The following is an 18,474-nucleotide window of genomic DNA, read 5'->3' on the forward strand; positions in this document are numbered from 1 at the left end:
ATTTTGCCTCATTCTACAAGAAACTCACAATTTTCTCATCAGAATCAAACACCTGCCAATGAGTGTTGTTGTCAAGGATGGCAGGCCTCACTACCACCCTTATTTGTTTCTTCTTTTCTTCCTCAATATTCCCTAGTACATCATAAGATGCACCCACTACTGCAAGTCTATCAACATGTCTATTTTCTTTCCTAGGAATGCTCTGAATATTAAATGCATTGAAGCCCTCAAGAAAATCCCAGACTCTATGTTTGTAAGACTTGAGCAGGCCATTTTCGGTGATGTTCTGGTTTCTCACTTGGTTAACTACCAACTCACTATCCCCATATACTCTCAAGGCTTGAATTCCTCTCTTTTGGGCAAGTAAGAGACCTTGAATCAAAGATTCATACTTAGCCACATTATTGGTGCAATTGAATTGGAGCCTAAAGGAGAAGTAGTATCTTATTTGTGTAGGAGAGATCAACATAACACCAGCCCCTGATCCATTTCTATTCCTTGAGCCATCAAAGTACATACTCCATGTTCCACTTATATCATCATTAGTCCTGATTAGATCAGGAACTTGAGCATCTTTCTTTATTATGCAATATGTACTAACGCCTATCTCAAGAGTTTCTGACATAGGTTCAAACTGATATGTACTAACCCATTCATCCAAGAAGAAATCAGAAGTCTCTACTATGGAAGTGGTAGGATCATTTACTATGTCATTTTCATCCATCTCTAGAATAGGGCAATTCATGTTGATGGGATTGGTTGGTGTAAGATTCAGTGTGATGAAGGGCTTGAGGTTTTGCTCTAATTGAGGCATTGGCTCCATATCTGGTCCTAAATGACATATATGACCAATCAACATATATGAATCCACCAATTTGAGCAGTGAAGTCTCTTGAAAGACAGATAGCAAAGTGGGGCTTAACTTCAGCAACAGATATGTCTTGAATCATAGTGCAACCAAGGCATGCATGTAGGGCCATCTCCACATTCCTAAGGATACCTACAGTTTTGATAGTACTACCATCCAACTATAACACATCCCTAACAATGGGCTCATACTTCATTCCTAAAGCGTCAGCAACACACCTAGGCATCACTAAGCTACTAGCCCCTGAATCTATCATGCAATTGTGGACTAATTTGCCCCCTATAATCAGAGAAAAATAGAATGGAGGAGGTCTAACCTTTTTATTTGTCTCCACATCCCCTGCTAGTTGTACTAGACTTGTGGCACTCTCCATGATAGATGGCTGATCCTTTGGTTCAATCTTCTCCAATTCTCACTGTAACATCTTCTTTTGCATTGGTATGGTAGCAACGACATCCCACATAGAAATGTTCACATTTTTCTTCTTCATTTTCTCTACCACACTAAATGGTGTATTAGGAACTTTGGTAGAAACTTTGGGAGCTGCACTTATAAGAGGTTGAGATGGGGCAACATAAGGATCACATGCATCTTTCTTTCTAGAATCTTGCCTTTGCTGCTACAAAGTACTTGTTCATTCATTTGTTGCTTTCTCATGAGATGCTGCATTTGGAGTTGAGGCCTGATTAGGAGGAGGAGGGACAAAATCTTCCATAGCTCTTTTTTTGCTTCTAGTGTTATGAGCGATGGAATCCTGGTTTACATTACAATGCTCCCCAATTTGATGATTCATGAAAGAGAAATCATCATGCCCTTGAATATATGAGGCCTCCTTGGGATGATCCTCGTATGATTTCTTTGCTACAGGTTCTTGGATAGTTAGGGCCAAATAAGATTCTGCCTTCTAGCACATGCAATAGGCATAAGAATAGTTGTAGGAAGGACAAAAATCTTGATCTTGGGACAAGTTATTTTGAGGGACTATAGCTCTGTTCTCATTTGAGCTTGAAGCAGAAGCATGACTATTTTTCCTACCCTGATCAAAAGAGCTATTCTACTAATTAGGAGGCCTACCACCATTTGGAGGTTGATATTGCAATTGGGGAGGCTTGCCACCTTGAGCTTGCTGCCTTTCTAAGGCCACCAACTTGTTACTCATTTTTTGTATCATAGAAAAACTATCCTCTAATCTCTTTCCTTGGTCTTTCAACTCCCTCCCCTACTCTTGCAATTTTTTATCCAGGGTCTTCTCTCTCTTATCTGTATTCAGCACTAGACCTTGGAGCATCTCTTTGAGTTCGTCTATCCCATTTGAGGATGTGGAAGCTTGAGGGACTGGAGGAAGGGCTTGTGATGTAGAAGTTGTAGGAAGAGGGGCCATCGCTGGTTGGTGGTTGGGAACATCAGGAAAGAAAGGCATAGGGGGCCTTAGAGCCAACTTTCCTCCTTGTATTAGGATGTTCTCAGCTTTTATGGCTATCTCATAGGCGTTAGGCAAGGTATCTCCTCCCATAGTTTGGATTGTAGTGGCAATATCACCATTGAAGGCTCTAAGGTAATGCAAGAAGGCATTACCAGGGGTAGGTTTCACCGAAGTAGGTATTCTATCCCATGTCTTTTGAAATCTATAATTAAAATCAGTCATACATTCATGGGGGGCCCTTTTTATAGTAGTTAGCTGCTCTAAAAGTGATAGATAGTCACTTCTATCTTCAAAATGTTTGCATAATCCTGCTCCTAGTCCATCCCAATCAGTTATAGAAACATGAGCTAAGCCTCTATACCACTGTAATGCTTTTCCTTTTAAAGATGAGGCTAGAAGTTTGACAGCAACATCATCTTCTATAATACCATGAATATTACAAACATTTGCTACCTCTTGGATATGCTCTAAAGGGAAGATGGAAGTTTCACCAGTAAAATTAGGTATACTTTTGAGTGCAGATACCGGTATATCATGTCTTTGGGCTAACAATAGGGGACTTCCACCATTAAAGGTGGCAAAAGCATGAACTCTTGGTTTTGCCATGTAAATAAGTGTTCTATTGATGAGTGTTGATGGCAATCTAGGCTGAGTTCGAGCAACAGGAGGAGTAGAGATAGATCTTACAGGTATATCGACTGTTATTACACCCCTAACTGGTGATAATGAAATTCTAATCCTTTTTCTTCTAGGATTTGAAATAGAAAGCTCTTGATATTGAAATTTACCTCTAGAAGACGCCCTTGTTTCAGCTCTGGGCATGAATTTCTGCAACTTTGGCCTGGAACTAGATTTGTTAATGTTTAGAGTTGCCAAGTACTTTGAAGAATTAGCCTCTTGAAGGCTTAAACACCGAAGCCAGTACTATCTCTTCAGTATTAATCTTGAAACTCTTTCTTCTTTGACACCAGTAGACTTTAAATCTTTAATAGGTGTGTCCCACCAGGCGTGCCAAAAACTATTGTCACTTAGGTTTGCACCCTTGTCCAAGCCTATGCGCAAGGACAACCTAGTGAAACATGGAAACAACCTCCAAGCTGTGGGACTTGAACTACGACGTTGAGTCTCCGGAGAAGGCTAGCTTCCTCTTACTATTAGGGCGCACCTATCTACTTCTTAGAGAGGAAAAGGGAGAAGGAGAGCATGAAAGAAAATATACCTAGTCTAATCTAAGGAGGTGATGCACCAAAATGGAGTGTTCAGACTCATTTCTTCCCATATATGCACTACAAAACTAAGATAACATTCAAAAGAACATACACACCCAGACTTATGTCAATCAACAACTACATACAGATCAGGAAACCAAACTGAATAACAAAAGGAAAAGGATTTCACTTATATATTATCTAATAGGCCAAAAATAGATATAGTATGCAAGCCATAGATCTCAACAATACACCAATGGGAGGCAAGATAGATGCACATACGCATTGATGGCTGAAGGAGATGATACAGAATGTTATTCAGCTCAGAGACAAAGGGAATTTTACATTGCAGAGAAATTAGAAAAGGAGTCTCCCTTACAAAACTACAAAATCTGCCTTTATAGTTTAGGCATAATTGAGATCTTTTCCTACTGAAATGACTTCGCAGCTACCTGCCATTAAGTCCTGCGGAGGACAATCATGGGGATCTGAAGAAAATCTAATCTTGCTACCAAATAATGCTCTGAAAAGACAAAAATGATGCCATAACTGCACTCTGACCAAGTAGATGAATCGATTGAGACGGTGGAGTGTCTCTCTATATTTCGCATTCATTTATGGTGGTTTGGATTGATCATGAAGATCAGATCGCACAACAAAATAGATCACCTTCATTTTTAGGTTCATAAATCAGCGGGGTTAGAAAGTCAACCTTGTTTCACAAGCCAATTAGGCCATGCGAGCCAATCGCTTCTTTTTGTTCTACCACTTGGAAAGTCCTCTGTGGTTGACCTCCTTTTATTAAACTAACTGCGCCACCCTTCAAACTGTTATTATTAACTGTGATGATCACACTAACTGCCAGCTGTTAACCATCAACCTTGGACAAGCCAGCGAGACACGTGTCAACAAGGTGCTATGTCACCATGGTATCCACTGTGCAACTTTCGATGGCAAGATAGCGCCAACCATTGATCGACCTTGAATCTGATGATCGTGAAGACTCGTCGTACCACTATACTATTCTTACCCCAGGCCCATCATATCTAGCACCACCTTAGCAACCGCACCACACTCAAATGACACCTGGCAATTCTTGATAGACATACCTTAGCGAGACTTGGCCCCACTGATCCACATGGAGAAGGGGCATAATGTCACTATGGTAAAGATCGCACAACTTCACCATATCGAGATGGCGCCATTCGTTGATCCGACCTAATTTGATGATCATGAAGACTCGTTGTACTTCGCACTTTGCTCCTTCACTATCAGCACACCTGGCATCACCCCTGAGGTTTACAAGATAACACGACCCCACCTGACACTTGTCACTGAGGTGCTATGTCGCCATGGTAAAGACCACACAACTTCACCATAGCAAGAGGGTGTCTGTCGTTGATCTGAACTGATCTGACAATGAGCAAGATAGATCATCCCCCTCAGTGCATCAATGAATAGGAACTAGCCACGTACCAACTGACGGATGAATCCTCGCTAACATCTGACGGAGCACACCTGAGACTCATCGGACATGCGATAGAAGGGCGCTATGTCGCCATCATATTTGCTATGCAACTTCGAAAGGCGAGATAGCACCAACCATCGATCTGCTCTGATCTTTTGGCCAAGAAAGACTTGCCCTAATCCTATTAATCACATTAGAAACCCTAGCCCCATAATCCACGTGGCATCCCCACATTGGTTCGTGTAGCATCATCCTGGCAACTTATACTGCCTCGACTCATTGAGTAGCTCTTCTTCGTAGATGTGGCATGTTTTGATTTGTTAGCATAGATCGAGGACCCTTCTAGCTGGGCAAATGAAGTACAAAATGGGACCCAACTCGCCTGCCTGAAGTTCTTTTCTGCGGTAAACTTTCGTTAGGCGCTATGTCGCTATCGAAAAACTCATGAGTTTTTCGATGGTGACATAGTGCCTCACCAGAATTTCTCATCTCCGGCCCATGAAATCGACCGCTCGACGTGAAACTTTTTTGACCCGTCGAAGAACCTTGGATGACCTGCAAACTAGACCCACCGGACAGGCGTCGATAGGGCGCAATGTTGCTATGCTATCCACCGTGCAACTTCTGAAAAGTGACATAGCGCTAACCGTCGATCTCCTTAGATCCTATGATTGAGAATTTGTAGGCCGCAGAAACATGTTATAAGGTTTGATCGCTTAGGTATTAAAATAATATTAATTCTTGGACTAGCCGTTGGACGGGCTAGACATTTGAATTTTGAAACTTGGTGGGGCAAAAAAAAATGATAACAAGTATCAAAAGCCAAGTGTAAGGAGTGGTAGAAGGTTTTACAGACATCATCAAACCACTAGTTCATGGAACAAGTATTCTGTTGAATAGATCTAAGAGTGTTGCGAATTGAGTGGTGAGGGATAGAGAGGATAGCTGACTCCCAAATCATGGTAGCTAGTGAATGAAACATGTTGGACACTTGAATATGATCCGTGAAGCTAGCATGGTGGAGGAATCTTCTCAAATGGAAAATGAAGAGGTCTTGATCACTATCCTCAAAATAAAAATAGGTAAGAGGGTGGTTCTAGGAAGGATGGTTAGAGATGGGTGGTAGAGGGTGGGAAGAAACATGAACCAAAAGGCTAAGGAGGGCATGATCCACCAAGGGAAGATGAGAGATAGTAAAGTTTTGGATGGAGGGGAGGTAAGAAGCACTAATGAGGATATAATTAACCATGCTCACACCCCCACTATGAGGCCAACATGTAAAAAGCTCAAAACCTAAGAAGCAAGAGAGGCCATCCAAAATCACCAAATTAGAGGTCTCACAGAGCTAGAGAAGGTGGTGACCATAGCAAGTTAGAGGTCCACTGTGATCCTTGGACAAACATTGAAGCCCCAAACTAGTACGATCCCTCTAACTAGTACAAATCAAGTCAAACCCACAGTCATACTGGGGGGTCTGGAGATCTTTAGTCCATGCATTAAAGTCTCCTAAGATGATGATGTCACCCATAACCCCAAACTTGGAGATGCTCTCAAAAAATTCTATAAAAGGGTTCCCATCCTCATAGCCCCAAACTTGGAGATGCTCTCGAAAAGGTCTATAAAAGGGTTCCCATCCTCATAGCCCCAAACTTGGAGATGCTCTCAAAAAGGTCTATAAAAGGGTTCCCATCTTCATACCCCCAAACTTGGAGATGCTCTCAAAAAGGTCTGTAAAAGGGTTCCTTTCCTCAACACTGTGAATGGCGTAAGGTGAGGAAGTCAGCAGAAAGTAACAAACAACAATGAAGATATCTCTTTGATGGTGACTGGTGCCACCAACTCGGATCCACATAAATCTAGCCTGAGAGTCAAAAAGAACTAATGTAGTAGTACTAAATAGACCATCTCTAATCAAACAAGCAATGCCACTGGAACCACACACACCACCTAAAGCACATACCTCCTCTTTATAGACTGAAATCCACTAATTATGTAACTTGGAAGGGGTTGAGCAAGACTCTCATGTGTCTCGGTAATATTTTAACTACTATTTTATTCTTTATCATCATCCTAACAATTTGATCTTATTTTGAGTTTTAATTAGGAGTCTCATAAATCAAACTATAAATGAAATATAGGTCAAGAATCTAAAGATTATTCAATTTAAAAATCCATGAAACATTAGCTCAATAATTTTATATAGATCTTTTCTCTTTAATTGTTAATTACAACTATTGGGGCCTTTTATCTAGCCAATGCATGTCTATTTTTGAAGAAGCTAGCACCCATGAGATCCCATACTTAGATTTTTTTCTTCCTTCTCCCATTGATTTTTTTTGAACATTTATAAAATACCATATTGAAATAAAATACACAATAATGAAGTAGAAAACAGAAGAAAGATTGGGAGAAAATGCCACCAAGAACAGTTGCAACACATCCATGAAGACGAGAACATTTATGAAATGACTAAAATTCATGAAAATTTAGTTTTACAATTGGATGCTATAGTGGATATGAAATATCCCTAATTGGATGTTTAGTCATTTTCCTTTTTAACAGTATATCCAGGATGAACAAAATTGAAAACTAGTAGAAATCTCCACAGATATTTGACTAGCTTCTTCCTGAATATTACAGTCAAATTCAGATATAGGAAAATGTAATATGATATAAAAATAAAACCAAAAGACTCTCCACAAGATAATATCCCATTATTTTCAAAATAACATTCAAGATTCAAGCATATAACAATGCATTACAAACTAGTAAGATAAAAACCAACAAACTCTTATAACTCCTTAAAATATGTTATTGCATTATACAACATCAATACAATAACCAACACAAACAAACCCAATCTTAAATATAGATTAACAGTTAGATTGAAATACCAGAATAAGAACCTATAAGCACATATGAAACACTTGAACTGATGTCTCTCCGAACAATGGGTTTGCATCCACTGTTTGTTGACAAGAGGTGCTACGTCCTCATACTAGCTAAAAGCTAAAGCTTTCTAAATACTCTCACAAGAGAGAATTGGAATCTAAAATAATAAATCAAGCATGCCTAGGAATGAGAATCTTTCCCTATTTAGTACACAAACTAAGACTCTTCGACTCCCTTCTAGCTTTTGTCCTATTCCCTTAAGACTCTTCAACTTCCCTCTAGCATTTCGTGTTATTCCTCCTTGACCTTTTGCCCTCTTTATAAAATTAAATTGACCTTTTAATAATTTGAGTCTACATCCCATAGTTAATCTTAACATTATATAAAATAAGACTTCAATATTTCTAATGTCCCAAAAAGGAGACATTACAAATCTCCCCTCCTTAAAATTGGTTGTCCCCAAGCAATCATTATTGGGATCCCATACAAGTCTACAGGTAGTCCTCTAGCTCAAATTGAAAATAATTCTGACCATACTACAAAACAAGGAGCCCCTCTACAATCCATTAGTTAACTAGGTCCCTAGATCCCATATAACTCCATGAAAAAACATTGCACTTATAAAATTTACAACTCTAATCATCACTACATCTAATCTTAAACTGAGTAGAGCTATAACCAAATCCTCAATAAGCCATATATATATGCTATCAACACTTGGATCCCAAACCCTATTGTCATAACTAGCCAGTATGATAAGGTAGAAATGCATCCATGAACTATGCATAACCCAGTAGATGGTGACAACCTAACCTAAATAGGTGATGTAATAAACAAGCTGCTCAAAGTTTGAAGGTAACACCCAGGGCACAAAAAATACCATATTGTCATCTTCAATCTGGGGAACCTCTGAGTACATAGGTAATATGAATAAGAGTGAAATTGAAAGAGCATTCCCTATGATCAACACATAGCTTTCCTCAAAACTACAAAAAAAACTATCCAAAGGATAATGTATACAATTCAACCAACTCCTGTATGGTGTGAATTTAGAAACCCTATGTGGACTGATCCAATGATGCACAACTATAGTCAAAACACCACTTTAATCCTGTAACCCATATTCATTGCTAGGAATCATATCAAGATTCCATATCCTAAAATCATAATCATCTTCATCATGATAATCAAAAGGAGAGTCCTCATTCATCTCAAAAAGGGGATCATTAGAAATACACTCAACATCTACTTCAAACATAGGATTATCGATATGTTGAATGTGATCTGAAACTTTGGAACTTAGTCGCCTAGGGAAACTATCCAAATTAAAAGTTTGTTGAATGCTATCAAGCTCAACAATGACTCCTTTGAAAAAATCTTGCCTCACTTTACCCTCATGTTCCTAAAAGTGATTCATGATTTTGATTTGATTTTCTACTTCCTGAAGAGAAAATCAAGTTTCATCTTATGCCTCCTAAGTAGACTTAAGCTCTCCATTGAGCTTCATAATCACATTCCTTTCCTTTTTCAATTGATCAACGTGTATTTCAGCAACCCTAAGAATGTTATCCCTGTCAAAAAGCAAATATAAATAATCTAATTTCATAGTTTCAAGAGCTATTTCGATTACTTGCAAATTAGAAACACAACAATTTGCTTCCACTTCCTTTTGAAACTTTCTGTAGAGATCTTCCACTAACTTGTGAGTGCTGTCATAATGTACCAAAGATGCCACAACCATTTCTTCATTAACCTTCAAATGGTTCTTAAATGCATGCATTTCATTATCATGTTGATACAACTCATAATCTTTTGGTTCCTTGGATTATTCCTCTAAATTTCTGTCGTGGGTGTAGGAAATATATAGTTCATCACACAAATATTCCAACTTGCTATTACTTCATGTGCAACTTTCTTTATCAACCTGCTTGTCTAGGCTAACGTCCCATTCACCAACATAGAACCTTACACCCTGTGTACACTAGTACATTTGATCCCATTTTTAGACCAAAATTTTTGACCATCTAATAGAATGGGGTCAAATTGGTCGTTTTATGCAAGGCAACATATATAATTTTTTTAACTAGAAGCCCGTGTTGGTCAAAATTTTGACCAACACGAACTTACACTATGTCAAAATCCAAAAAAAGCTCTTTCTCGCGCCCTAATTTCAATCTTGTGCTACTAGAAGAAAGGCTGTGGATGTGCGGTTAATATTTATCGTATACTGCATTTTGTGGTGCTAGCAGAGGAAGGGTTTGAAGATTACATGCCAACAACATTTTATTGCCAGTGCCAACAACGTTTGACAATTTCAGTGCAACGTCCACCAGAACAGTAAGGTTATATCTCCTTCTTTTCATTGTTCAACACATCATCTTCAATGTATTCAGCCTCATGCGTCGCCTCTGTCATAAACATATGGTCAGGACTAAGTAAAACTAAAGTATTTTTGCAAGAGAACTAAAACACTATAAAATCTATAGTTGTAGATAAACATATGGTCAAGACTAAAGAAAAATTGAAGTATTTTTGCAAGAGAACTAAAATATATCAAAAATTTGAAGAGTTTTTGGACATTATTTGTTGTTTTTAATATTGGATGATATGTGCTAATAATACCTAATATTTACTATGCTAAAATTACTTGCACATTATTCATTTTTTCCTTATGTATAGATTTATATAGTTATTGTTAGGATTTTTCTATCAGAAACTGACTGTTTTCTTTGCTTATGATGTGCTTTATGTTAGAGTTAATTATTGGTAAAGGGTATTTGTTTGTTTTGGCCAGAAGATTATCTTCTAGATAATATCTCTAGAGAAATATTTACCAGAGCACTTTCGTGGATTGTCTTCTAGATATTCAAGGAATGTTCTCAACATTGTCTTCCCCCTGTAACTCAAATTTAGGAGGGTTAGTGAGAATGTTATAAAAGTTTAGTTCAAGTGAATCGAAAATTTTCAAGTGTTTTTCAAGTAATCTACCTCTAACATGCACTCACTCACTTTGAATGATTGAATTGTATGAGACTCCATCGATCCTCCCCACAACCTCATACGATCCTTAGCTTGAGCAGCTTGCACAACAAAAACAAAACTTACTCACTACAAAAATGGTGAAGTAATGGTCCCAAAAGCCTCTAAAGATGATAATATACTTTACCTCTAGATTCCAATTGATGAAATATGTGATTAGCAATAAAATGGCAGTCTAGAGGGATGTTCCACAAATCATGCCAGTCCAAATGCCCTGTTTAAACATATAAATATAAATTTATAAAAGAAAGGAAAGTAAATGAATTTCTAATAGTTTATGATATTAGCCATCCTTTTTGTGTCTGTATATGGTAACAAGAGACATAGAATTTGAACTTATTATAATAGTAAGTCAATAAAAAATAATTTTAACTTAGCACTTAGATCTACCTTAGCTCCAGGATTGAGCTTATATCCCATAAGAAGTCCAAGGGGTAATCCAATAAAATAATAGCTCCCTATGTTTACATAGGCTATCAGAGCCTGCCAACCTCCCCCTATAGCCACACCTAAGTTATTTGTACAAAAACAAACAGAACCTTAGAAAGATATGATACACTAGATCAAACCCATAAAAATAAATCAATAGTTATAAACTGCTCAGCTTCCATAACTAGAGTCATGTAAATCAAGCGTGAATGGGTAAGTACACTCTACCTGATAGCACTTGTTGTATATTGTTTAAAACCATTGTAACTCCAAGTAATATGGCCATATTGGACATTGTTTCCATGACCACTTTACTACTTGTGAATAGTACTGCAAAATCATTTTTGGTTACAAGAATGATGGCCATAAATATAAGCCCAATGAACAATGATATTACAACTACGACGATGACTGAAAATTTTGCAGCTTTAGGACGACCAGCTCCAAGTTCATTCGATACTCTCACACTGCATAGACTCAATGGAACAAAAAATTGCTTGTAATCTTACTAAAGATAATGATGCAACCACCATTAAAAATTGAACAAAATTCTTATTTGTTAATCTCTATATAATTTGTACTAATAGTTGCATTACAAAATAATCCAAAACTAATAACATGATATAGTATAAGAGAAAATCCTACCTAATGGCAGCATTGAAACCGACGAAGACCATGGTTTCCCATCCATTCAAAATCATGCTATAAATAGAATAGAGTAAACTTTCAAAAGGAGAAAATTTTACTACTTATTGTAACATTTAACTACGCCATGAGACGCCCAATTTACTAACAAACAAGTTCACCCATGAAATGCCCAGATCCATTGCCACTAGATAAGTTACAGTTAAGGAAAAACATTGGGTTTTCTAAAATAGACTTTTGGAGGACCTCCTTACCAGATAGATAGCGCATAAAATTCAATTGTTGCATTTTAAAAATTACCAGTCATAATAATGAGTGGCATCATATACCAGATCTCCAAACTGAAAATGCCAAAAACCAGAAATGAATATGAGTAACACAGATTGTTTCTCTTCGTGAGAGATGTTGCTGTTGGTATATCCTAATTAGGGTTTATTCCAAAAATTGAGTTCAGAATAGAAAATAACAATAATCATTATGCTACTAACCAAAGCATAACACCTGAAGCCACTGACAGTCGAAGAAAAGGCCATAGATCATGAAAAGCAAGCCAGGAGAATCCTTTCCAAGCATCTTGGCAAAAGTAAACAATATACAAAAGCTGACTAATATCGATAATGTACCATGATAGGTTTGATGTAATAGCTACTCCAACTAGACCTAAACCCACTTGGAAGATTAATAACCAGCTCAAAAATGCGTGAAATATCAAATTGCTTAGGATTTGATTTTGTGACTTGATAAGTGTGGATCGTACATTATCTCCCCTACATGGTGGGAGTGGTTCCTAACTAGATTACCATGAGGTTGAGAGGTAGTGACATCTTACCATTTGGGTTGCCCATAGATTGGAACCGATATTTGATTATTCACTGTTGCAGTTGTACCATTATTATTCTTATCTTGGAGACTTCTATTCCAGTGTTGTATTTATATATTCATGTATCTTCTTCTTGTATCTTGAGATTCTATAGGATGATGTATTTTATTCTATTATACATTTATTATTAGTATATACCCTGCAACATATGTAGTGAATATTTATTTGGATGTATCTCATTATATCAATTTTAATTATGTATTTGTTTATGATAAGTGTGTAGTTATTCATTTGTGGTTATGAATATTGTACTTAAGATTAAATATAATTAATAAGACTTTCAATCATGTTATTCAACATGAAGGAAGCTTTCAGTAATCAAAACTATATTTGCATTGCTTAATGTGTATGTTTCATATTGCTTCTGCATTGTGTACCATAGCGTTGTATAAACTTTTAAGGAAAAAAATAGTTATAACTTAATAGATTAATTTTTGTCGGCTACCTGAGAGAGGTGTCACAATAGCTGGATCATAGAGTTGCTTAGTTTCAATACATTATGTGCAAATATGAACAGTGACGTGCTTATCATATTTTTGAAATGGAAAAACAGTTTAGCTTTATTTATTATTCAGTAATTGAGTGGTATAAAAGTCAAGACATTACATGCTCCTTATCAATTTACAATAGGCCATTCATTTCTTATCAATTTAGACAAAGGCCATCCATTTGAATAGATTGTTCATCTGAAAGGTCACTTTATGTTCCATCATCCAATTATTCCTTTCACTATATCACTAATTGTCACTAATTGTCAAGATTATGACTAATGATGTAACATTATAAAGTTTACCCTCCCATGAAAATTTCTGTAAGAATCTCCATTATTTTTCCTTGAGATTTCTCTACATCAATGTTCCCCTTACTACACTGTGGTATTATATTTCTGACTTCATGCATCTAGGTGGGGCTAATTTCAATTTAGATATCCATATCGAGGTTGAAAATTGTATGTTTTATTAGATATTTGGTTCCCAATCTCTTAGATAAATTCCAGTGCCATCCATCATCCATGGCAACCCTCAATAATTTCTACTAGTTGTATCCTTCTTAAAACAGTCAGGAATACCATAAACTTGACGATATTACCCAAATTATTTTGGATCTAACAAAGAAAACTCTCTATAGAAGGCCATGACTTATCACTTGAACTAGGAATTCCCAAGAACAAATTATCAATTCCACACAATTGGGTTTGGTTCTGACAAATTCTTTGGAGATGGGAATTTGTATCTCCACTCCCTCTTTGTAGGATTTTAAATTTGATTCCACTATCACACCTATGGGATCTTCCATTCTTTTATTATTTCATCTTCCAAAATAAATTTTTTAGAGTAAATTAAGATTAATCGAATATATATCAACAATCAGTTTACACTATTCCACATATAATGATAAGGAACATTTGCAATAGACAATCACAATGAATGTGATAATGTTGGAATGGGCTACAATCAATATTAATGTTATTACAGAAGTTGTGTGATACATAAAATGGAATAAATAAGATGCTTATACAATAATTCTCTTTACACAATGTTTCTGACCTTTAATTCCCCAATTCATGGCAACCTTAAACAGAAGAGTTTCCTAACACTTGTGTAATAGAACTTGATGCTATTATACTCTGCAATAGAACACATCAAAGTCAATAATCATTGAAAGCTACCAATTTTAACAACTTGAGAGAATTCTAGGTCGAAGATTAGTGTTTTCTTTTATTGTTTTATAGGTTTGAAATGTCTATAACCCAACCCCCAACTCTAATTTGGGTGAATTGGGAGGAGACTAGTCAATAATAAATAGGCCCACATCTTATTTTAAAAAAGAATGACCAAATTAAAAGTTAAATATAAACTTACTGATCATATTCAATATTGATTGTCCCTGTTGTGGAAGTAGCAATATCTTTGAAGGCATCAACAGAGAGTTGGAGTGTTCCATTGCAGTTAGAAGAGCAGTAATGGAGTATCTTGACAACAGTGGAATTGGTGTTGTCTGAGCATGGATTTTGTGAGATTTGATTTGTACCACTGAGACATCTGACACTATATTGTCTCCCACAAGCTGCTCCATTGTCCCAAATTGCATCACTCACTGCTGCAAACAGATTTCCAGCTGGAAACTGCTTTTCATCATTCCCATAGCATTCTGAGGCTATGGAAGCCAAGGGAAAGTCTAAAAATTTCTCCTTTGATCACTGATCTGCATACTGGAGTACTCATTCTGCCTGATACAATCCAACTCAATGATTGACCCATTTGAACTTCCTATCTGAGCGCATGCACTTGTGATTGTTGTCCACTATGGTCCATGCAGCCATTATCAAACATTGATTTATTTTCTATCCGGTTGGAGGCATTGCCCTAGGTTACTGTAGTGTTGTAGAGGATAAAAGTGCATACTTAGCACTTCTTTCAACTTCTCTTATACACCCTTCAGCCATTTCATTAAATGTGCCATTCTATTTGATTCAATGGATTTTAGCATTTAATTGTATTCAACCTCTTCCTAATCCTTTTATTTATTTTTCCACTGTGGTCGGAAATGTGGATATGATTAATATTGTAGACACAAATTTGTGCAACTAATCCACATTCTAGTTGAACTTTTCTTGAGTTTGCTTTCCTCCAAAATTGGTTTGTTGCTTGTTTGCTTACCTGTATAATGTGAGAGGACCACTTTTTTTAATAGATCTAGTTGAAGAAAATGGGGAACATGTTAATAAGGAACAACCTTCAATCTTTCAAGCAAATACTGATTTGGTTTCTGCAAGTGTCCATGTTTTTTTTATGTATGGAAATTGACATAGTTTCTTTCTCTTTTGTTTTTAGGAGGCTCTATTTGGAGGCTCTGATTGGAGCACCTAGTGGGAGGTGGTGTAAATGCAACTATTGAGTTAATGCAGTGGATGAATATGGAAGTTGGCATTGAAATCAAATCAGTAGACATTGCATCCCAACACTCTTTCAACTATCCGAGTGTCGTGGACACAAATTTGGATGAATTGGAATCGTACCTAAATTACCACTTTGTTAATCGATGTCTTTTAGTAGAAGCACTCACACATGGTTCACTTACTGAAGCTAAGGGACCTTCCTATCAGGTACATTTTGTTTCACCTTACCTTGAAAAATCCGTATATTACTTTGGTAGTAGTTAATTTAAAATTCTTTTAGTGTGCTGATTTTAAATGTGTAAATTATAATTATGAGGTTCAAATCTTACCTACACCACCACTCACACCTTTGCAATATGAAAACATCAAACAAATGGGTACCATTTGCAATCGGACATTAAATATCTCCTTACAATAGGGTTGTCTAGATTATTATTGAAGAAGACAATAAAAAGTTTGTGTGGTGCTCAATTTATGCTCCCATTGCACATTACGAGAGAAATGAGCTGTGGAAATGGATATATGGGCTTCAATACATCCCTTGGATTGTGGGAGCTGACTTTAACATGGTTGAGAGTAGGGAGGAAAAATCTATAGGAAGTTAACAATAATTGACTTAACAATGGCGATAAGAGTTCAAAACTCTTCTTCAGATGTATGAAAGTTAAGAATGTCTGAGAACAAGTTGACTATATATGAGCTGATAATAAATTGCTAAGTGATCTTAAAGAGATAGAGAAGAAATTTCTTTGTTCTATAAGATACTTTTCTCATTTTAAGGACATAGTGCAAGAGATCTAAGCAAAAATATAATTCATAGTAAGATTATAGATGATATTGCAAAAATAATTAATATCTAAACTGTATCAGAATAAGAAACAGTAAATGCAATTCAAAAGCTGAATGATGAAAAGACCCCAGCAGTAGATAGTCTCCCAATTGAATTCTATAAAGAGAACTTAGATTGGTTTGGAGATGACCTGCTTCAAGTCTCTACTGAAGCCATTAGATAAAGGTTGTAATTTATTTATTTTCCTGATGTTTTCATATTTCTAATCATTTCCTTGTTTTCTTCTACAAGGTTGATAAATTATATGAATGAATGTAATCTTTTATGACTGAAGTGTGTGTGGATGCAAGCCATACATCGATGATCTTGTGAATAGGAATGAGTGGAATCCAATGAGCTTCAATGAAATTGAACATGCATGAAGAGGATGATATCAAGCACTTTTTGAACTATGAGTTGTTGTCCATATATGTAAGGCAGTAAGACATTTTTTTAATTGAGCAGTGAGCTCTAGACATTGTGCCTAAATGCAAGTGCATCCCTATTTGTAATAAGTTAATACTTTTAATACAATATAATTTATCATAGGTTTCAGCCCCATCGTCATCCCTTGTCCCCTCCTAACATAGTTTCCATGATATACTAGAATCTTTTTTGAATCACTAGAACATGATATTAGATCTTACTGGGCTCCCGTGTCAAATGATTTTCTTTTGGACGAGGCCACTACTAGTTTTGAGGCTATTGTGATATGTTATGATATAACCAAAGATAATAAGAAGACTTCTATCATTTTTAGTAACTCTCATCCTTAGACATTTGATGTGTGCCATATAAGGGTAGGTTGGTTGGGGTTGAATGTCATGAAATCTGATCTAAAGTACTTTGATTATAGTTCCAAGGATGTTTGTGGGGTGCTTGTTCAGCACCCTAGGATAGAGAGGGAAGTTATTGATTACGCTTATTTTGTTAAGAATGTTCATGCTAATGGTGTGAAGGTTGTCATGGTCTCTGATTTTTCTACACTAACAATACTGAAGCCTCTTGAGGAATTTGGGGTGGATATCATCTTTGGGTCTTCTCAAAGATTTGGTGTCCCCCTGGACTATGGGCCCCCCTCATTTATATTGCTTGCTTACATCTTAAGAGTAAAAATGAATGATGCCTGTTATGATCCCACAACTTAATTTTGGAGTTACCTACAGATATTTCAAATGCACTATTAGGGAAGCTTCCAAAAATTAGAGTAGACAGTCCATGTCAAATCTCTTTAGTGTATAACTTGTTGTGCATAGTTGCCAAGTTTGCTTATTGTATCGGGCATATTAATGAACAAGCATATTAGTTACTGTAGGTGTTTATGACAATTTGATTAGTTGCTGTCGATATTTTTCAGGTATTCTATAAAATAGTTCACATGCCTTGCGTATGATATGACATTTTGCATGCATCCTGCACTCTCTCATTCAGCTAATGATGGATTACGGAGAGTGATCTGAAACGATGATGCTAAAAAACACACAATCAAATCCAAAATGAACTTGCATTACAAATGGATTGCATGAATCTTGTGAATCATTCCATGTGAAAAGATGCATCATATAGATTGATTTCATTCAATAAATGTACAGTTGATTCCCAAAAAAGTGACATCTATATCTTTCAAAAGTTATGCTACTAAATGTTGGGCTCGATCTGGCATAATGAGCTACTTTACATTCCTCCTATGACCTTATTCTAAATCTCTCTAGGATAGATGTTTATTATTAAATCCATTCTCTACTTTGCATGTTATATAGCAGCTTGAGGTGTCCCTTATTGCTTGCATTATGGTAATAGCCAGTGTTTGTTTGTAGAAAAAGGGTGAAGTTGAATTCCTTTTTCTAAAGAGATGAGCTACTTACTACAAACTCTCACGAGGAGATAGGGAGTT

At 36.6% G+C, this 18,474-nt stretch overlaps 2 pseudogenes across 1 annotated transcript; both read right to left on the minus strand.

Moving 5' to 3' along the window:
• Positions 1–4,217: 4,217 nt before the first annotated feature.
• LOC149539857 (protein DETOXIFICATION 35-like) lies at positions 4,218–12,576 on the minus strand (annotated as a pseudogene).
• Positions 12,577–14,210: 1,634 nt separating this feature from the next.
• On the minus strand, positions 14,211–15,298 carry LOC149539858 (EG45-like domain containing protein pseudogene; annotated as a pseudogene). The gene is made up of 3 exons (XR_016356527.1): positions 15,286–15,298; positions 14,715–15,009; positions 14,211–14,479 (listed from the first exon to the last, which is right to left on the minus strand). The product of XR_016356527.1 is annotated as an EG45-like domain containing protein pseudogene (transcript).
• Positions 15,299–18,474: the final 3,176 nt, after the last annotated feature.

This window comes from Cupressus sempervirens, chromosome 9, assembly GCF_028749045.1.
Source record: "Cupressus sempervirens isolate cs-2001-9-10 chromosome 9, ASM2874904v1, whole genome shotgun sequence".
Taxonomy (NCBI): domain Eukaryota; kingdom Viridiplantae; phylum Streptophyta; class Pinopsida; order Cupressales; family Cupressaceae; genus Cupressus; species Cupressus sempervirens.